The following is a 21,208-nucleotide window of genomic DNA, read 5'->3' on the forward strand; positions in this document are numbered from 1 at the left end:
CTGTGGTGAGACAGCAGTGAGTGGGCTCTGTGAGCTATGCTGTGGTGAGACAGCAGTGAGGCTCTGAGCTCTGCTGTGGTGAGACAGCAGTGAGTGGGCTCTGTGAGCTCTGCTGTGGTGAGACAGCAGTGAGTGGGATCTGTGAGCTCTGCTGTGGTAAGACAGCAGTAAGGCTCTGAGCTCTGCTGTGGTGAGACAGCAGTGAGTCGGCTCTGTGAGCTCTGCTGTGGTGAGACAGCAGTGAGTCTGCTCTGTGAGCTCTGCTGTGGTGAGACAGCAGTGAGTGGGCTCTGTGAGCTATGCTGTGGTGAGACAGCAGTGAGGCTCTGAGCTCTGCTGTGGTGAGACAGCAGTGAGTGGGCTCTGTGAGCTCTGCTGTGGTGAGACAGCAGTGAGTGGGATCTGTGAGCTCTGCTGTGGTGAGACAGCAGTGAGGCTCTGAGCTCTGCTGTGGTGAGACAGCAGTGAAACTCTGTGAGCTCTGCTGTGGTGAGACAGCAGTGAGGCTATGAGCTCTGCTGTGGTGAGACAGCAGTGAGTCGGCTCTGTGAGCTCTGCTGTGGTGAGTGCAGTGAGTGGGCTCTGTGAGCTCTGCTGTGGTGAGACAGCAGTAAGGCTCTGAGCTCTGCTGTGGTGAGACAGCAGTGAGTGGGCTCTGTGAGCTCTGCTGTGGTAAGACAGCAGTGAGGCTCTGAGCTCTGCTGTGGTGAGACAGCAGTGAGTCGGCTCTGTGAGCTCTGCTGTGGTGAGACAGCAGTCAGTGGGCTCTGTGAGCTCTGCTGTGGTAAGACAGCAGTGAGGCTCTGAGCTCTGCTGTGGTGAGACAGCAGTGAGTCTGCTCTGTGAGCTCTGCTGTGGTGAGACAGCAGTGAGTGGGCTCTGTGAGCTATGCTGTGGTGAGACAGCAGTGAGTGGGCTCTGTGAGCTCTGCTGTGATGAGACAGCAGTGACTCGGCTCTGTGAGCTCTGCTGTGGTGAGACAGCAGTGAGTGGGCTCTGTGAGCTCTGCTGTGATGAGACAGCAGTGAGTCGGCTCTGTGAGCTCTGCTGTGGTGAGACAGCAGTGAGTGGGCTCTGTGAGCTCTGCTGTGGTGACGCAGCAGAGAGTGGGCTCTGAGCTCTGCTGTGGGGAAACAGCAGTGAGTGAGCTCTGTGAGCTCTGCTGTGGTGAGACAGCAGTAAGGCCCTGAGCTCTGCTGTGGTGAGACAGCAGTGAGGCCCTGAGCTCTGCTGTGGTGAGACAGCAGTGAGTGGGCTCTGTGAGCTCTGCTGTGATGAGACAGCAGTGAGGCTCTGAGCTCTGCTGTGGTGAGAGCAGTGAGTGGGCTCTGTGAGCTCTGCTGTGGTGAGACAGCGGTTAGGCTCTGAGCTCTGCTGTGGTGAGAGCAGTGAGTGGGCTCTGTGAGCTCTGCTGTGGTGAGACAGCAGTGAGTGGGCTCTGTGAGCTCTGCTGTGGTGAGACAGCAGTGAAGCTCTGTGAGCTCTGCTGTGGTGAGACAGCAGTGAGTGGGCTCTGTGAGCTCTGCTGTGGTGAGACAGCAGTGAAGCTCTGAGGTCTGCTGTGGTGAAACAGCAGTGAGTGGGCTCTGTGAGCTCTGCTGTGGTGAGACAGCGGTGAGTGGGCTCTGTGAGCTCTGCTGTGGTGAGACAGCAGTGAGTGGGCTCTGTGAGCTCTGCTGTGATGAGACAGCAGTGAGTCGGCTCTGTGAGCTCTGCTGTGATGAGACAGCAGTGAGGCTCTGAGCTCTGCTGTGGTGAGACAGCAGTGAGTGGGCTCTGTGAGCTCTGCTGTGGTGAGACAGCAGTGAGTGGGCTCTGTGAGCTCTGCTGTGATGAGACAGCAGTGAGTCGGCTCTGTGAGCTCTGCTGTGGTGAGACAGCAGTGAGTGGGCTCTGTGAGCTCTGCTGTGGTGACGCAGCAGAGAGTGGGCTCTGAGCTCTGCTGTGGTGAAACAGCAGTGAGTGAGCTCTGTGAGCTCTGCTGTGGTGAGACAGCAGTGAGGCCCTGAGCTCTGCTGTGGTGAGACAGCAGTGAGGCCCTGAGCTCTGCTGTGGTGAGACAGCAGTGAGTGGGCTCTGTGAGCTCTGCTGTGATGAGACAGCAGTGAGTGGGCTCTGTGAGCTCTGCTGTGGTGAGACAGCAGTGAGTGGGCTCTGTGAGCTCTGATGCAGTGAGACAGCAGTGAGGCCCTGAGCTCTGCTGTGTCGAGACAGCAGTGAGGCTCTGTGAGCTCTGCTGTGGTGAGACAGCAGTGAGGCTCTGTGAGCTCTGCTGTGGTGAGACAGCAGTGAGGCTCTGAGCTCTGCTGTGATGAGACAGCAGTGAGTGGGCTCTGTGAGCTCTGCTGTGGTGAGACAGCAGTGAGACTCTGAGCTCTGCTGTGGTGAGACAGCAGTGAGTCGACTCTGAGCTCTGCTGTGATGAGACAGCAGTGAGTGAGCTCTGTGAGCTCTGCTGTGGTGAGACAGCAGTGAGACTCTGAGCTCTGCTGTGGTGAGACAGCAGTGAGTAGGCTCTGAGCTCTGCTGTGATGAGACAGCAGTGAGTGGGCTCTGTGAGCTCTGCTGTGGTGAGACAGCAGTGAGACTCTGAGCTCTGCTGTGGTGAGACAGCAGTGAGTCGGCTCTGTGAGCTCTGCTCTGGTGAGACAGCAGTGAGGCTCTGAGCTCTGCTGTGGCGAGACAGCAGTGAGGCTCTGTGAGCTCTGCTGTGGTGAGAGCAGTGAGTGGGCTCTGAGCTCTGCTGTGATGAGACAGCAGTGAGTGGGCTCTGTGAGCTCTGCTGTGGTGAGACAGCAGTTAGACTCTGAGCTCTGCTGTGGTGAGACAGCAGTGAGTCGGCTCTGTGAGCTCTGCTGTGGTGAGACAGCAGTGAGACTCTGAGCTCTGCTGTGGTGAGACAGCAGTGAGTCGGCTCTGTGAGCTCTGCTGTGGCGAGACAGCAGTGAGGCTCTGTGAGCTCTGCTGTGGTGAGACAGCAGTGAGTGGGCTCTGTGAGCTCTGCTGTGGTGAGACAGCAGTGAGGCTCTGAGCTCTGCTGTGGTGAGACAGCGGTGAGTGGGCTCTGTGAGCTCTGCTGTGGTGAGACAGAAGTGAGGCTCTGAGCTCTGCTGTGGTGAGACAGAAGTGAGGCTCTGAGCTCTGCTGTGGTGAGACAGCAGTGAGTGGGCTCTGTGAGCTCTGCTGTGGTGAGAGCAGTGAGTGGGCTCTGTGAGCTCTGCTGTGGTGAGACAGCAGTAAGGCTCTGAGCTCTGCTGTGGTGAGACAGCAGTGAGTGGGCTCTGTGAGCTCTGCTGTGGTAAGACAGCAGTAAGGCTCTGAGCTCTGCTGTGGTGAGACAGCAGTGAGTCGGCTCTGTGAGCTCTGCTGTGGTGAGACAGCAGTGAGTGGGCTCTGTGAGCTCTGCTGTGGTAAGACAGCAGTGAGGCTCTGAGCTCTGCTGTGGTGAGACAGCAGTGAGTCTGCTCTGTGAGCTCTGCTGTGGTGAGACAGCAGTGAGTGGGCTCTGTGAGCTATGCTGTGGTGAGACAGCAGTGAGGCTCTGAGCTCTGCTGTGGTGAGACAGCAGTGAGTGGGCTCTGTGAGCTCTGCTGTGGTGAGACAGCAGTGAGTGGGCTCTGTGAGCTCTGCTGCAGTGAGACAGCAGTGAGGCTCTGAGCTCTGCTGTGGTGAGACAGCAGTGAAGCTCTGTGAGCTCTGCTGTGGTGAGACAGCAGTGAGGCTATGAGCTCTGCTGTGGTGAGACAGCAGTGAGTCGGCTCTGTGAGCTCTGCTGTGGTGAGTGCAGTGAGTGGGCTCTGTGAGCTCTGCTGTGGTGAGACAGCAGTAAGGCTCTGAGCTCTGCTGTGGTGAGACAGCAGTGAGTGGGCTCTGTGAGCTCTCCTGTGGTAAGACAGCAGTGAGTCGGCTCTGTGAGCTCTGCTGTGGTGAGACAGCAGTCAGTGGGCTCTGTGAGCTCTGCTGTGGTAAGACAGCAGTGAGGCTCTGAGCTCTGCTGTGGTGAGACAGCAGTAAGTCTGCTCTGTGAGCTCTGCTGTGGTGAGACAGCAGTGAGTGGGCTCTGTGAGCTATGCTGTGGTGAGAAAGCAGTGAGTGGGCTCTGTGAGCTCTGCTGTGATGAGACAGCAGTGAGTCGGCTCTGTGAGCTCTGCTGTGGTGAGACAGCAGTGAGTGGGCTCTGTGAGCTCTGCTGTGATGAGACAGCAGTGAGTCGGCTCTGTGAGCTCTGCTGTGGTGAGACAGCAGTGAGTGGGCTCTGTGAGCTCTGCTGTGGTGACGCAGCAGAGAGTGGGCTCTGAGCTCTGCTGTGGGGAAACAGCAGTGAGTGAGCTCTGTGAGCTCTGCTGTGGTGAGACAGCAGTGAGGCCCTGAGCTCTGCTGTGGTGAGACAGCAGTGAGGCCCTGAGCTCTGCTGTGGTGAGACAGCAGTGAGTGGGCTCTGTGAGCTCTGCTGTGATGAGACAGCAGTGAGGCTCTGAGCTCTGCTGTGGTGAGAGCAGTGAGTGGGCTCTGTGAGCTCTGCTGTGGTGAGACAGCAGTTAGGCTCTGAGCTCTGCTGTGGTGAGAGCAGTGAGTGGGCTCTGTGAGCTCTGCTGTGGTGAGACAGCAGTGAGTGGGCTCTGTGAGCTCTGCTGTGGTGAGACAGCAGTGAAGCTCTGAGCTCTGCTGTGGTGAAACAGCAGTGAGTGGGCTCTGTGAGCTCTGCTGTGGTGAGACAGCGGTGAGTGGGCTCTGTGAGCTCTGCTGTGGTGAGACAGCAGTGAGTGGGCTCTGTGAGCTCTGCTGTGGTGAGACAGCAGTGAGTGGGCTCTGAGCTCTGCTGTTATGAGACAGCAGTGAGTCGGCTCTGTGAGCTCTGCTGTGATGAGACAGCAGTGAGGCTCTGAGCTCTGCTGTGGTGAGACAGCAGTGAGTGGGCTCTGTGAGCTCTGCTGTGGTGAGACAGCAGTGAGTGGGCTCTGTGAGCTCTGCTGTGATGAGACAGCAGTGAGTCGGCTCTGTGAGCTCTGCTGTGGTGACGCAGCAGAGAGTGGGCTCTGAGCTCTGCTGTGGTGAAACAGCAGTGAGTGAGCTCTGTGAGCTCTGCTGTGGTGAGACAGCAGTGAGGCCCTGAGCTCTGCTGTGGTGAGACAGCAGTGAGGCCCTGAGCTCTGCTGTGGTGAGACAGCAGTGAGTGGGCTCTGTGAGCTCTGCTGTGATGAGACAGCAGTGAGTGGGCTCTGTGAGCTCTGCTGTGGTGAGACAGCAGTGAGTGGGCTCTGTGAGCTCTGATGCAGTGAGACAGCAGTGAGTGGGCTCTGTGAGGTCTGCTATGGTGAGACAGCAGTGAGTGGGCTCTGTGAGCTCTGCTGTGGTGAGACAGCAGTGAGTGGGCTCTGTGAGCTCTGCTGTGGTGAGACAGCAGTGAGTGGGCTCTGAGAGCTCTGCTGTGATGTGACAGCAGTGAGTCAGCTCTGTGAGCTCTGCTGTGGTGAGACAGCAGTGAGGCTCTGAGCTCTGCTGTGGTGAGACAGCAGTGAGTGGGCTCTGTGACCTCTGCTGTGGTGAGACAGCAGCGAGGCTCTGTGAGCTCTGCTGTGGTGAGAGCAGTGAGTGGGCTTTGTGAGCTCTGCGGTGGTGAGACAGCAGTGAGGCTCTGAGCTCTGCTGTGATGAGATAGCAGTGAGTGGGCTCTGAGCTCCGCTGTGGTGAGACAGAAGTGAGGCTCTGAGCTCTGCTGTGGTGAGACAGCAGTGAGTGGGCTCTGTGACCTCTGCTGTGGTGAGACAGCAGTGAGGCTCTGAGCTCTGCTGTGATGTGACAGCAGTGAGTCAGCTCTGTGAGCTCTGCTGTGGTGAGACAGCAGTGAGGCTCTGAGCTCTGCTGTGGTGAGACAGCAGTGAGTGGGATCTGTGACCTCTGCTGTGGTGAGACAGCAGTGAGGCTCTGACCTCTGCTGTGGTGAGACAGCAGTGAGTGGGCTTTGTGAGCTCTGCTGTGGTGAGACAGCAGTGAGACTCTGAGCTCTGCTGTGGTGAGGCTCTGTGAGCTCTGCTGTGGTGAGACAGCAGTGAGTGGGCTCTGTGAGCTCTGCTGTGGTGAGACAGCAGTGAGTGGACTCTTTGAGCTCTGCTGTGGTGAGACAGCAGTGAGGCTCTGAGCTCTGCTGTGATGAGACAGCAGTGAGTGGGCTCTGTGAGCTCTGCTGTGGTGAGACAGCAGTGAGTGGGCTCTGTGAGCTCTGCTGTGGTGAGACAGCAGTGAGTGGGCTCTGTGAGCTCTGCTGTGGTGAGACAGCAGTGAGTGGGCTCTGTGAGCTCTGCTGTGGTGAGACAGCAGTGAGTGGGCTCTGTGAGCTCTGCTGTGGTGAGACAGCAGTGAGTGGGCTCTGTGAGCTCTGCTGTGGTGAGGCAGCGGTGAGTGGGCTCTGTGAGCTCTGCTGTGATGAGACAGCAGTGAGGCTCTGAGCTCTGCTGTGGTGAGACAGCAGTGAGTGGGCTCTGTGGGCTTTGCTGTGGTGAGATAGCAGTGAGGCTCTGAGCTCTGCTGTGGTGAGACAGCAGTGAGTGGGCTCTGTGACCTCTGCTGTGGTGAGACAGCAGTGAGGCTCTGTGAGCTCTGCTGTGGTGAGAGCAGTGAGTGGGCTCTGAGCTCTGCTGTGGTGAGACAGCAGTGAGGCTCTGAGCTCTGCTGTGATGGGACAGCAGTGAGCGGGCTCTGAGCTCTGCTGTGGTGAGACAGAAGTGAGGGTCTGTGAGCTCTGCTGTGATGAGACAGCAGTGAGTGGGCTCTGTGAGCTCTGCTGTGGTGAGACAGCAGTGAGGCTCTGAGCTCTGCTGTGGTGAGACAGCAGTGAGGCTCTGAGCTCTGCTGTGGTGAGACAGCAGAGAGGCCCTGAGCTCTGCTGTGGTGAGACAGCAGTGAGGCTCTGTGAGCTCTGCTGTGGTGAGACAGCAGTGAGGCTCTGAGCTCTGCTGTGGTGAGACAGCAGTGAGGCTCTGAGCTCTGCTGTGGTGAGACAGCAGTGAGGCTCTGAGCTCTGCTGTGGTGAGACAGCAGTGAGTGGGCTCTGTGAGCTCTGCTGTGGTGAGACAGCAGTGAAGCTCTGTGAGCTCTGCTGTGGTGAAACAGCAGTGAGTGGGCTCTGTGAGCTCTGCTGTAGTGAGACAGCGGTGAGTGGGCTCTGTGAGCTCTGCTGTGGTGAGACAGCAGTGAGTGGGCTCTGTGAGCTCTGCTGTGGTGAGACAGCAGTGAGTGGGCTATGAGCTCTGCTGTGATGAGACAGCAGTGAGTCGGCTCTGTGAGCTCTGCTGTGATGAGACAGCAGTGAGGCTCTGAGCTCTGCTGTGGTGAGACAGCAGTGAGTGGGCTCTGTGAGCTCTGCTGTGGTGAGACAGCAGTGAGTCGGCTCTGTGAGCTCTGCTGTGGTGAGACAGCAGTGAGTGGGCTCTGTGAGCTCTGCTGTGGTGACGCAGCAGAGAGTGGGCTCTGAGCTCTGCTGTGGGGAAACAGCAGTGAGTGAGCTCTGTGAGCTCTGCTGTGGTGAGACAGCAGTGAGGCCCTGAGCTCTGCTGTGGTGAGACAGCAGTGAGGCCCTGAGCTCGGCTGTGGTGAGACAGCAGTGAGTGGGCTCTGTGAGCTCTGCTGTGATGAGACAGCAGTGAGTGGGCTCTGTGAGATCTGCTGTGGTGAGACAGCAGTGAGTGGGCTCTGTGAGCTCTGATGCAGTGAGACAGCAGTGAGTGGGCTCTGTGAGGTCTGCTATGGTGAGACAGCAGTGAGTGGGCTCTGTGAGCTCTGCTGTGGTGAGACAGCAGTGAGTGGGCTCTGTGAGCTCTGCTGTGGTGAGACAGCAGTGAGTGGGCTCTGAGAGCTCTGCTGTGATGTGACAGCAGTGAGTCAGCTCTGTGAGCTCTGCTGTGGTGAGACAGCAGTGAGGCTCTGAGCTCTGCTGTGGTGAGACAGCAGTGAGTGGGCTCTGTGACCTCTGCTGTGGTGAGACAGCAGCGAGGCTCTGTGAGCTCTGCTGTGGTGAGAGCAGTGAGTGGGCTTTGTGAGCTCTGCGGTGGTGAGACAGCAGTGAGGCTCTGAGCTCTGCTGTGATGAGATAGCAGTGAGTGGGCTCTGAGCTCCGCTGTGGTGAGACAGAAGTGAGGCTCTGAGCTCTGCTGTGGTGAGACAGCAGTGAGTGGGCTCTGTGACCTCTGCTGTGGTGAGACAGCAGTGAGGCTCTGAGCTCTGCTGTGATGTGACAGCAGTGAGTCAGCTCTGTGAGCTCTGCTGTGGTGAGACAGCAGTGAGTGGGCTCTGAGCTCTTCTGTGGTGAGACAGCAGTGAGTGGGCTCTGTGACCTCTGCTGTGGTGAGACAGCAGTGAGGCTCTGACCTCTGCTGTGGTGAGACAGCAGTGAGTGGGCTCTGTGAGCTCTGCTGTGGTGAGACAGCAGTGAGACTCTGAGCTCTGCTGTGGTGAGACAGCAGTGAGGCTCTGTGAGCTCTGCTGTGGTGAGACAGCAGTGAGTGGGCTCTGTGAGCTCTGCTGTGGTGAGACAGCAGTGAGTGGACTCTGTGAGCTCTGCTGTGGTGAGACAGCAGTGAGTCGGCTCTGTGAGCTCTGCTCTGGTGAGACAGCAGTGAGGCTCTGAGCTCTGCTGTGGCGAGACAGCAGTGAGGCTCTGTGAGCTCTGCTGTGGTGAGAGCAGTGAGTGGGCTCTGAGCTCTGCTGTGATGAGACAGCAGTGAGTGGGCTCTGTGAGCTCTGCTGTGGTGAGACAGCAGTTAGACTCTGAGCTCTGCTGTGGTGAGACAGCAGTGAGTCGGCTCTGTGAGCTCTGCTGTGGTGAGACAGCAGTGAGACTCTGAGCTCTGCTGTGGTGAGACAGCAGTGAGTCGGCTCTGTGAGCTCTGCTGTGGCGAGACAGCAGTGAGGCTCTGTGAGCTCTGCTGTGGTGAGACAGCAGTGAGTGGGCTCTGTGAGCTCTGCTGTGGTGAGACAGCAGTGAGGCTCTGAGCTCTGCTGTGGTGAGACAGCGGTGAGTGGGCTCTGTGAGCTCTGCTGTGGTGAGACAGAAGTGAGGCTCTGAGCTCTGCTGTGGTGAGACAGAAGTGAGGCTCTGAGCTCTGCTGTGGTGAGACAGCAATGAGTGGGCTCTGTGAGCTCTGCTGTGGTGAGAGCAGTGAGTGGGCTCTGTGAGCTCTGCTGTGGTGAGACAGCAGTAAGGCTCTGAGCTCTGCTGTGGTGAGACAGCAGTGAGTGGGCTCTGTGAGCTCTGCTGTGGTAAGACAGCAGTAAGGCTCTGAGCTCTGCTGTGGTGAGACAGCAGTGAGTCGGCTCTGTGAGCTCTGCTGTGGTGAGACAGCAGTGAGTGGGCTCTGTGAGCTCTGCTGTGGTAAGACAGCAGTGAGGCTCTGAGCTCTGCTGTGGTGAGACAGCAGTGAGTCTGCTCTGTGAGCTCTGCTGTGGTGAGACAGCAGTGAGTGGGCTCTGTGAGCTATGCTGTGGTGAGACAGCAGTGAGGCTCTGAGCTCTGCTGTGGTGAGACAGCAGTGAGTGGGCTCTGTGAGCTCTGCTGTGGTGAGACAGCAGTGAGTGGGCTCTGTGAGCTCTGCTGCAGTGAGACAGCAGTGAGGCTCTGAGCTCTGCTGTGGTGAGACAGCAGTGAAGCTCTGTGAGCTCTGCTGTGGTGAGACAGCAGTGAGGCTATGAGCTCTGCTGTGGTGAGACAGCAGTGAGTCGGCTCTGTGAGCTCTGCTGTGGTGAGTGCAGTGAGTGGGCTCTGTGAGCTCTGCTGTGGTGAGACAGCAGTAAGGCTCTGAGCTCTGCTGTGGTGAGACAGCAGTGAGTGGGCTCTGTGAGCTCTCCTGTGGTAAGACAGCAGTGAGTCGGCTCTGTGAGCTCTGCTGTGGTGAGACAGCAGTCAGTGGGCTCTGTGAGCTCTGCTGTGGTAAGACAGCAGTGAGGCTCTGAGCTCTGCTGTGGTGAGACAGCAGTAAGTCTGCTCTGTGAGCTCTGCTGTGGTGAGACAGCAGTGAGTGGGCTCTGTGAGCTATGCTGTGGTGAGAAAGCAGTGAGTGGGCTCTGTGAGCTCTGCTGTGATGAGACAGCAGTGAGTCGGCTCTGTGAGCTCTGCTGTGGTGAGACAGCAGTGAGTGGGCTCTGTGAGCTCTGCTGTGATGAGACAGCAGTGAGTCGGCTCTGTGAGCTCTGCTGTGGTGAGACAGCAGTGAGTGGGCTCTGTGAGCTCTGCTGTGGTGACGCAGCAGAGAGTGGGCTCTGAGCTCTGCTGTGGGGAAACAGCAGTGAGTGAGCTCTGTGAGCTCTGCTGTGGTGAGACAGCAGTGAGGCCCTGAGCTCTGCTGTGGTGAGACAGCAGTGAGGCCCTGAGCTCTGCTGTGGTGAGACAGCAGTGAGTGGGCTCTGTGAGCTCTGCTGTGATGAGACAGCAGTGAGGCTCTGAGCTCTGCTGTGGTGAGAGCAGTGAGTGGGCTCTGTGAGCTCTGCTGTGGTGAGACAGCAGTTAGGCTCTGAGCTCTGCTGTGGTGAGAGCAGTGAGTGGGCTCTGTGAGCTCTGCTGTGGTGAGACAGCAGTGAGTGGGCTCTGTGAGCTCTGCTGTGGTGAGACAGCAGTGAAGCTCTGTGAGCTCTGCTGTGGTGAGACAGCAGTGAGTGGGCTCTGTGAGCTCTGCTGTGGTGTGACAGCAGTGAAGCTCTGAGCTCTGCTGTGGTGAAACAGCAGTGAGTGGGCTCTGTGAGCTCTGCTGTGGTGAGACAGCGGTGAGTGGGCTCTGTGAGCTCTGCTGTGGTGAGACAGCAGTGAGTGGGCTCTGTGAGCTCTGCTGTGGTGAGACAGCAGTGAGTGGGCTCTGAGCTCTGCTGTGATGAGACAGCAGTGAGTCGGCTCTGTGAGCTCTGCTGTGATGAGACAGCAGTGAGGCTCTGAGCTCTGCTGTGGTGAGACAGCAGTGAGTGGGCTCTGTGAGCTCTGCTGTGGTGAGACAGCAGTGAGTGGGCTCTGTGAGCTCTGCTGTGATGAGACAGCAGTGAGTCGGCTCTGTGAGCTCTGCTGTGGTGACGCAGCAGAGAGTGGGCTCTGAGCTCTGCTGTGGTGAAACAGCAGTGAGTGAGCTCTGTGAGCTCTGCTGTGGTGAGACAGCAGTGAGGCCCTGAGCTCTGCTGTGGTGAGACAGCAGTGAGGCCCTGAGCTCTGCTGTGGTGAGACAGCAGTGAGTGGGCTCTGTGAGCTCTGCTGTGATGAGACAGCAGTGAGTGGGCTCTGTGAGCTCTGCTGTGGTGAGACAGCAGTGAGTGGGCTCTGTGAGCTCTGATGCAGTGAGACAGCAGTGAGTGGGCTCTGTGAGGTCTGCTATGGTGAGACAGCAGTGAGTGGGCTCTGTGAGCTCTGCTGTGGTGAGACAGCAGTGAGTGGGCTCTGTGAGCTCTGCTGTGGTGAGACAGCAGTGAGTGGGCTCTGAGAGCTCTGCTGTGATGTGACAGCAGTGAGTCAGCTCTGTGAGCTCTGCTGTGGTGAGACAGCAGTGAGGCTCTGAGCTCTGCTGTGGTGAGACAGCAGTGAGTGGGCTCTGTGACCTCTGCTGTGGTGAGACAGCAGCGAGGCTCTGTGAGCTCTGCTGTGGTGAGAGCAGTGAGTGGGCTTTGTGAGCTCTGCGGTGGTGAGACAGCAGTGAGGCTCTGAGCTCTGCTGTGATGAGATAGCAGTGAGTGGGCTCTGAGCTCCGCTGTGGTGAGACAGAAGTGAGGCTCTGAGCTCTGCTGTGGTGAGACAGCAGTGAGTGGGCTCTGTGACCTCTGCTGTGGTGAGACAGCAGTGAGGCTCTGAGCTCTGCTGTGATGTGACAGCAGTGAGCCAGCTCTGTGAGCTCTGCTGTGGTGAGACAGCAGTGAGGCTCTGAGCTCTGCTGCGGTGAGACAGCAGTGAGTGGGATCTGTGACCTCTGCTGTGGTGAGACAGCAGTGAGGCTCTGACCTCTGCTGTGGTGGGACAGCAGTGAGTGGGCTCTGTGAGCTCTGCTGTGGTGAGACAGCAGTGAGACTCTGAGCTCTGCTGTGGTGAGGCTCTGTGAGCTCTGCTGTGGTGAGACAGCAGTGAGTGGGCTCTGTGAGCTCTGCTGTGGTGAGACAGCAGTGAGTGGACTCTGTGAGCTCTGCTGTGGTGAGACAGCAGTGAGGCTCTGAGCTCTGCTGTGATGAGACAGCAGTGAGTGGGCTCTGTGAGCTCTGCTGTGGTGAGACAGCAGTGAGTGGGCTCTGTGAGCTCTGCTGTGGTGAGACAGCAGTGAGTGGGCTCTGTGAGCTCTGCTGTGGTGAGACAGCAGTGAGTGGGCTCTGTGAGCTCTGCTGTGGTGAGACAGCAGTGAGTGGGCTCTGTGAGCTCTGCTGTGGTGAGACAGCAGTGAGTGGGCTCTGTGAGCTCTGCTGTGGTGAGGCAGCGGTGAGTGGGCTCTGTGAGCTCTGCTGTGATGAGACAGCAGTGAGGCTCTGAGCTCTGCTGTGGTGAGACAGCAGTGAGTGGGCTCTGTGGGCTTTGCTGTGGTGAGATAGCAGTGAGGCTCTGAGCTCTGCTGTGGTGAGACAGCAGTGAGTGGGCTCTGTGACCTCTGCTGTGGTGAGACAGCAGTGAGGCTCTGTGAGCTCTGCTGTGGTGAGAGCAGTGAGTGGGCTCTGAGCTCTGCTGTGGTGAGACAGCAGTGAGGCTCTGAGCTCTGCTGTGATGGGACAGCAGTGAGCGGGCTCTGAGCTCTGCTGTGGTGAGACAGAAGTGAGGGTCTGTGAGCTCTGCTGTGATGAGACAGCAGTGAGTGGGCTCTGTGAGCTCTGCTGTGGTGAGACAGCAGTGAGGCTCTGAGCTCTGCTGTGGTGAGACAGCAGTGAGGCTCTGAGCTCTGCTGTGGTGAGACAGCAGAGAGGCCCTGAGCTCTGCTGTGGTGAGACAGCAGTGAGGCTCTGTGAGCTCTGCTGTGGTGAGACAGCAGTGAGGCTCTGAGCTCTGCTGTGGTGAGACAGCAGTGAGGCTCTGAGCTCTGCTGTGGTGAGACAGCAGTGAGGCTCTGAGCTCTGCTGTGGTGAGACAGCAGTGAGGCTCTGAGCTCTGCTGTGGTGAGACAGCAGTGAGTGGGCTCTGTGAGCTCTGCTGTGGTGAGACAGCAGTGAAGCTCTGTGAGCTCTGCTGTGGTGAAACAGCAGTGAGTGGGCTCTGTGAGCTCTGCTGTAGTGAGACAGCGGTGAGTGGGCTCTGTGAGCTCTGCTGTGGTGAGACAGCAGTGAGTGGGCTCTGTGAGCTCTGCTGTGGTGAGACAGCAGTGAGTGGGCTATGAGCTCTGCTGTGATGAGACAGCAGTGAGTCGGCTCTGTGAGCTCTGCTGTGATGAGACAGCAGTGAGGCTCTGAGCTCTGCTGTGGTGAGACAGCAGTGAGTGGGCTCTGTGAGCTCTGCTGTGGTGAGACAGCAGTGAGTCGGCTCTGTGAGCTCTGCTGTGGTGAGACAGCAGTGAGTGGGCTCTGTGAGCTCTGCTGTGGTGACGCAGCAGAGAGTGGGCTCTGAGCTCTGCTGTGGGGAAACAGCAGTGAGTGAGCTCTGTGAGCTCTGCTGTGGTGAGACAGCAGTGAGGCCCTGAGCTCTGCTGTGGTGAGACAGCAGTGAGGCCCTGAGCTTGGCTGTGGTGAGACAGCAGTGAGTGGGCTCTGTGAGCTCTGCTGTGATGAGACAGCAGTGAGTGGGCTCTGTGAGATCTGCTGTGGTGAGACAGCAGTGAGTGGGCTCTGTGAGCTCTGATGCAGTGAGACAGCAGTGAGTGGGCTCTGTGAGGTCTGCTATGGTGAGACAGCAGTGAGTGGGCTCTGTGAGCTCTGCTGTGGTGAGACAGCAGTGAGTGGGCTCTGTGAGCTCTGCTGTGGTGAGACAGCAGTGAGTGGGCTCTGAGAGCTCTGCTGTGATGTGACAGCAGTGAGTCAGCTCTGTGAGCTCTGCTGTGGTGAGACAGCAGTGAGGCTCTGAGCTCTGCTGTGGTGAGACAGCAGTGAGTGGGCTCTGTGACCTCTGCTGTGGTGAGACAGCAGCGAGGCTCTGTGAGCTCTGCTGTGGTGAGAGCAGTGAGTGGGCTTTGTGAGCTCTGCGGTGGTGAGACAGCAGTGAGGCTCTGAGCTCTGCTGTGATGAGATAGCAGTTAGTGGGCTCTGAGCTCCGCTGTGGTGAGACAGAAGTGAGGCTCTGAGCTCTGCTGTGGTGAGACAGCAGTGAGTGGGCTCTGTGACCTCTGCTGTGGTGAGACAGCAGTGAGGCTCTGAGCTCTGCTGTGATGTGACAGCAGTGAGTCAGCTCTGTGAGCTCTGCTGTGGTGAGACAGCAGTGAGGCTCTGAGCTCTTCTGTGGTGAGACAGCAGTGAGTGGGCTCTGTGACCTCTGCTGTGGTGAGACAGCAGTGAGGCTCTGACCTCTGCTGTGGTGAGACAGCAGTGAGTGGGCTCTGTGAGCTCTGCTGTGGTGAGACAGCAGTGAGACTCTGAGCTCTGCTGTGGTGAGACAGCAGTGAGGCTCTGTGAGCTCTGCTGTGGTGAGACAGCAGTGAGTGGGCTCTGTGAGCTCTGCTGTGGTGAGACAGCAGTGAGTGGACTCTGTGAGCTCTGCTGTGGTGAGACAGCAGTGAGGCTCTGAGCTCTGCTGTGATGAGACAGCAGTGAGTGGGCTCTGTGAGCTCTGCTGTGGTGAGACAGCAGTGAGTGGGCCCTGTGAGCTCTGCTGTGGTGAGACAGCAGTGAGTGGGCTCTGTGAGCTCTGCTGTGGTGAGACAGCAGTGAGTGGGCTCTGTGAGCTCTGCTGTGGTGAGGCAGCGGTGAGTGGGCTCTGTGAGCTCTGCTGTGGTGAGACAGCAGTGAGTGGGCTCTGTGAGCTCTGCTGTGATGAGACAGCAGTGAGGCTCTGAGCTCTGCTGTGGTGAGACAGCAGTGAGTGGGCTCTGTGGGCTTTGCTGTGGTGAGATAGCAGTGAGGATCTGAGCTCTGCTGTGGTGAGACAGCAGTGAGTGGGCTCTGTGACCTCTGCTGTGGTGAGACAGCAGTGAGGCTCTGTGAGCTCTGCTGTGGTGAGAGCAGTGAGTGGGCTCTGAGCTCTGCTGTGGTGAGACAGCAGTGAGGCTCTGAGCTCTGCTGTGATGGGACAGCAGTGAGCGGGCTCTGAGCTCTGCTGTGGTGAGACAGAAGTGAGGGTCTGTGAGCTCTGCTGTGATGAGACAGCAGTGAGTGGGCTCTGTGAGCTCTGCTGTGGTGAGACAGCAGTGAGGCTCTGAGCTCTGCTGTGGTGAGACAGCAGTGAGGCTCTGAGCTCTGCTGTGGTGAGACAGCAGAGAGGCCCTGAGCTCTGCTGTGGTGAGACAGCAGTGAGGCTCTGTGAGCTCTGCTGTGGTGAGACAGCAGTGAGGCTCTGAGCTCTGCTGTGGTGAGACAGCAGTGAGGCTCTGAGCTCTGCTGTGGGGAGACAGCAGTGAGGCTCTGAGCTCTGCTGTGGTGAGACAGCAGTGAGTGGGCTCTGTGACCTCTGCTGTGGTGAGACAGCAGTGAGGCTCTGAGCTCTGCTGTGATGTGACAGCAGTGAGTCAGCTCTGTGAGCTCTGCTGTGGTGAGACAGCAGTGAAGCTCTGTGAGCTCTGCTGTGGTGAAACAGCAGTGAGTGGGCTCTGTGAGCTCTGCTGTAGTGAGACAGCGGTGAGTGGGCTCTGTGAGCTCTGCTGTGGTGAGACAGCAGTGAGTGGGCTCTGTGAGCTCTGCTGTGGTGAGACAGCAGTGAGTGGGCTATGAGCTCTGCTGTGATGAGACAGCAGTGAGTCGGCTCTGTGAGCTCTGCTGTGATGAGACAGCAGTGAGGCTCTGAGCTCTGCTGTGGTGAGACAGCAGTGAGTGGGCTCTGTGAGCTCTGCTGTGGTGAGACAGCAGTGAGTGGGCTCTGTGAGCTCTGCTGTGATGAGACAGCAGTGAGTCGGCTTTGTGAGCTCTGCTGTGGTGAGACAGCAGTGAGTGGGCTCTGTGAGCTCTGCTGTGGTGACGCAGCAGAGAGTGGGCTCTGAGCTCTGCTGTGGGGAAACAGCAGTGAGTGAGCTCTGTGAGCTCTGCTGTGGTGAGACAGCAGTGAGGCCCTGAGCTCTGCTGTGGTGAGACAGCAGTGAGGCCCTGTGCTCTGCTGTGGTGAGACAGCAGTGAGTGGGCTCTGTGAGCTCTGCTGTGATGAGACAGCAGTGAGGCTCTGAGCTCTGCTGTGGTGAGAGCAGTGAGTGGGCTCTGTGAGCTCTGCTGTGGTGAGACAGCAGTGAGTGGGCTCTGTGAGCTCTGCTGTGGTGAGACAGCAGTGAGGCCCTGAGCTCTGCTGTGGTGAGACAGCAGTGAATCAGCTCTGTGAGCTCTGCTGTGGTGAGACAGCAGTGAGGCTCTGAGCTCTGCTGTGGTGAGAGCAGTGAGTGGGCTCTGTGAGCTCTGCTGTGGTGAGACAGCAGTGAGTGGGCTCTGTGAGCTCTGCTGTGGTGAGACAGCAGTGAAGCTCTGTGAGCTCTGCTGTGGTGAGACAGCAGTGAGTGGGCTCTGTGAGCTCTGCTGTGGTGAGACAGCAGTGAAGCTCTGAGCTCTGCTGTGGTGAAACAGCAGTGAGTGGGCTCTGTGAGCTCTGCTGTGGTGAGACAGCGGTGAGTGGGCTCTGTGAGCTCTGCTGTGGTGAGACAGCAGTGAGTGGGCTCTGTGAGCTCTGCTGTGGTGAGACAGCAGTGAGTGGGCTCTGAGCTCTGCTGTGATGAGACAGCAGTGAGTGGGCTCTGTGACCTCTGCTGTGGTGAGACAGCAGTGAGGCTCTGTGAGCTCTGCTGTGGTGAGAGCAGTGAGTGGGCTCTGAGCTCTGCTGTGGTGAGACAGCAGTGAGGCTCTGAGCTCTGCTGTGATGGGACAGCAGTGAGCGGGCTCTGAGCTCTGCTGTGGTGAGACAGAAGTGAGGGTCTGTGAGCTCTGCTGTGATGAGACAGCAGTGAGTGGGCTCTGTGAGCTCTGCTGTGGTGAGACAGCAGTGAGGCTCTGAGCTCTGCTGTGGTGAGACAGCAGTGAGGCTCTGAGCTCTGCTGTGGTGAGACAGCAGAGAGGCCCTGAGCTCTGCTGTGGTGAGACAGCAGTGAGGCTCTGTGAGCTCTGCTGTGGTGAGACAGCAGTGAGGCTCTGAGCTCTGCTGTGGTGAAACAGCAGTGAGGCTCTGAGCTCTGCTGTGGTGAGACAGCAGTGAGGCTCTGAGCTCTGCTGTGGTGAGACAGCAGTGAGTGGGCTCTGTGAGCTCTGCTGTGGTGAGACAGCAGTGAAGCTCTGTGAGCTCTGCTGTGGTGAAACAGCAGTGAGTGGGCTCTGTGAGCTCTGCTGTAGTGAGACAGCGGTGAGTGGGCTCTGTGAGCTCTGCTGTGGTGAGACAGCAGTGAGTGGGCTCTGTGAGCTCTGCTGTGGTGAGACAGCAGTGAGTGGGCTATGAGCTCTGCTGTGATGAGACAGCAGTGAGTCGGCTCTGTGAGCTCTGCTGTGATGAGACAGCAGTGAGGCTCTGAGCTCTGCTGTGGTGAGACAGCAGTGAGTGGGCTCTGTGAGCTCTGCTGTGGTGAGACAGCAGTGAGTCGGCTCTGTGAGCTCTGCTGTGGTGAGACAGCAGTGAGTGGGCTCTGTGAGCTCTGCTGTGGTGACGCAGCAGAGAGTGGGCTCTGAGCTCTGCTGTGGGGAAACAGCAGTGAGTGAGCTCTGTGAGCTCTGCTGTGGTGAGACAGCAGTGAGGCCCTGAGCTCTGCTGTGGTGAGACAGCAGTGAGGCCCTGAGCTCGGCTGTGGTGAGACAGCAGTGAGTGGGCTCTGTGAGCTCTGCTGTGATGAGACAGCAGTGAGTGGGCTCTGTGAGATCTGCTGTGGTGAGACAGCAGTGAGTGGGCTCTGTGAGCTCTGATGCAGTGAGACAGCAGTGAGTGGGCTCTGTGAGGTCTGCTATGGTGAGACAGCAGTGAGTGGGCTCTGTGAGCTCTGCTGTGGTGAGACAGCAGTGAGTGGGCTCTGTGAGCTCTGCTGTGGTGAGACAGCAGTGAGTGGGCTCTGAGAGCTCTGCTGTGATGTGACAGCAGTGAGTCAGCTCTGTGAGCTCTGCTGTGGTGAGACAGCAGTGAGGCTCTGAGCTCTGCTGTGGTGAGACAGCAGTGAGTGGGCTCTGTGACCTCTGCTGTGGTGAGACAGCAGCGAGGCTCTGTGAGCTCTGCTGTGGTGAGAGCAGTGAGTGGGCTTTGTGAGCTCTGCGGTGGTGAGACAGCAGTGAGGCTCTGAGCTCTGCTGTGATGAGATAGCAGTGAGTGGGCTCTGAGCTCCGCTGTGGTGAGACAGAAGTGAGGCTCTGAGCTCTGCTGTGGTGAGACAGCAGTGAGTGGGCTCTGTGACCTCTGCTGTGGTGAGACAGCAGTGAGGCTCTGAGCTCTGCTGTGATGTGACAGCAGTGAGTCAGCTCTGTGAGCTCTGCTGTGGTGAGACAGCAGTGAGGCTCTGAGCTCTTCTGTGGTGAGACAGCAGTGAGTGGGCTCTGTGACCTCTGCTGTGGTGAGACAGCATTGAGGCTCTGACCTCTGCTGTGGTGAGACAGCAGTGAGTGGGCTCTGTGAGCTCTGCTGTGGTGAGACAGCAGTGAGACTCTGAGCTCTGCTGTGGTGAGACAGCAGTGAGGCTCTGTGAGCTCTGCTGTGGTGAGACAGCAGTGAGTGGGCTCTGTGAGCTCTGCTGTGGTGAGACAGCAGTGAGTGGACTCTGTGAGCTCTGCTGTGGTGAGACAGCAGTGAGGCTCTGAGCTCTGCTGTGATGAGACAGCAGTGAGTGGGCTCTGTGAGCTCTGCTGTGGTGAGACAGCAGTGAGTGGGCCCTGTGAGCTCTGCTGTGGTGAGACAGCAGTGAGTGGGCTCTGTGAGCTCTGCTGTGGTGAGACAGCAGTGAGTGGGCTCTGTGAGCTCTGCTGTGGTGAGGCAGCGGTGAGTGGGCTCTGTGAGCTCTGCTGTGGTGAGACAGCAGTGAGTGGGCTCTGTGAGCTCTGCTGTGATGAGACAGCAGTGAGGCTCTGAGCTCTGCTGTGGTGAGACAGCAGTGAGTGGGCTCTGTGGGCTTTGCTGTGGTGAGATAGCAGTGAGGATCTGAGCTCTGCTGTGGTGAGACAGCAGTGAGTGGGCTCTGTGAGCTCTGCTGTGGTGAGACAGCAGTGAGTGGGCTCTGTGAGCTCTGCTGTGATGAGACAGCAGTGAGTCGGCTCTGTGAGCTCTGCTGTGGTGAGACAGCAGTGAGTGGGCTCTGTGAGCTCTGCTGTGGTGAGACAGCAGTGAGTGGGCTCTGAGCTCTGCTGTGGTGAGACAGAAGTGAGGGTCTGTGAGCTCTGCTGTGATGAGACAGCAGTGAGTGGGCTCTGTGAGCTCTGCTGTGGTGAGACAGCAGTGAGGCTCTGAGCTCTGCTGTGGTGAGACAGCAGTGAGGCTCTGAGCTCTGCTGTGGTGAGACAGCAGAGAGGCCCTGAGCTCTGCTGTGGTGAGACAGCAGTGAGGCTCTGTGAGCTCTGCTGTGGTGAGACAGCAGTGAGGCTCTGAGCTCTGCTGTGGTGAGACAGCAGTGAGGCTCTGAGCTCTGCTGTGGTGAGACAGCAGTGAGGCTCTGAGCTCTGCTGTGGTGAGACAGCAGTGAGTGGGCTCTGTGACCTCTGCTGTGGTGAGACAGCAGTGAGGCTCTGAGCTCTGCTGTGATGTGACAGCAGTGAGTCAGCTCTGTGAGCTCTGCTGTGGTGAGACAGCAGTGAAGCTCTGTGAGCTCTGCTGTGGTGAAACAGCAGTGAGTGGGCTCTGTGAGCTCTGCTGTAGTGAGACAGCGGTGAGTGGGCTCTGTGAGCTCTGCTGTGGTGAGACAGCAGTGAGTGGGCTCTGTGAGCTCTGCTGTGGTGAGACAGCAGTGAGTGGGCTATGAGCTCTCCTGTGATGAGACAGCAGTGAGTCGGCTCTGTGAGCTCTGCTGTGATGAGACAGCAGTGAGGCTCTGAGCTCTGCTGTGGTGAGACAGCAGTGAGTGGGCTCTGTGAGCTCTGCTGTGGTGAGACAGCAGTGAGTGGGCTCTGTGAGCTCTGCTGTGATGAGACAGCAGTGAGTCGGCTCTGTGAGCTCTGCTGTGGTGAGACAGCAGTGAGTGGGCTCTGTGAGCTCTGCTGTGGTGACGCAGCAGAGAGTGGGCTCTGAGCTCTGCTGTTGGGAAACAGCAGTGAGTGAGCTCTGTGAGCTCTGCTGTGGTGAGACAGCAGTGAGGCCCTGAGCTCTGCTGTGGTGAGACAGCAGTGAGGCCCTGTGCTCTGCTGTGGTGAGACAGCAGTGAGTGGGCTCTGTGAGCTCTGCTGTGATGAGACAGCAGTGAGGCTCTGAGCTCTGCTGTGGTGAGAGCAGTGAGTGGGCTCTGTGAGCTCTGCTGTGGTGAGACAGCAGTGAGTGGGCTCTGTGAGCTCTGCTGTGGTGAGACAGCAGTGAGGTCCTGAGCTCTGCTGTGGTGAGACAGCAGTGAATCAGCTCTGTGAGCTCTGCTGTGGTGAGACAGCAGTGAGGCTCTGAGCTCTGCTGTGGTGAGAGCAGTGAGTGGGCTCTGTGAGCTCTGCTGTGGTGAGACAGCAGTGAGTGGGCTCTGTGAGCTCTGCTGTGGTGAGACAGCAGTGAAGCTCTGTGAGCTCTGCTGTGGTGAGACAGCAGTGAGTGGGCTCTGTGAGCTCTGCTGTGGTGAGACAGCAGTGAAGCTCTGAGCTCTGCTGGGGTGAAACAGCAGTGAGTGGGCTCTGTGAGCTCTGCTGTGGTGAGACAGCGGTGAGTGGGCTCTGTGAGCTCTGCTGTGGTGAGACAGCAGTGAGTGGGCTCTGTGAGCTCTGCTGTGGTGAGACAGCAGTGAGTGGGCTCTGAGCTCTGCTGTGATGAGACAGCAGTGAGTCGGCTCTGTGAGCTCTGCTGTGATGAGACAGCAGTGAGGCTCTGAGCTCTGCTGTGGTGAGACAGCAGTGAGTGGGCTCTGTGAGCTCTGCTGTGGTGAGACAGCAGTGAGTGGGCTCTGTGAGCTCTGCTGTGATGAGACAGCAGTGAGTCGGCTCTGTGAGCTCTGCTGTGGTGAGACAGCAGTGAGTGGGCTCTGTGAGCTCTGCTGTGGTGACGCAGCAGAGAGTGGGCTCTGAGCTCTGC

The sequence above is a fragment of the Lissotriton vulgaris genome, chromosome 5 (assembly GCF_964263255.1).
Source record: "Lissotriton vulgaris chromosome 5, aLisVul1.2, whole genome shotgun sequence".
Taxonomy (NCBI): domain Eukaryota; kingdom Metazoa; phylum Chordata; class Amphibia; order Caudata; family Salamandridae; genus Lissotriton; species Lissotriton vulgaris.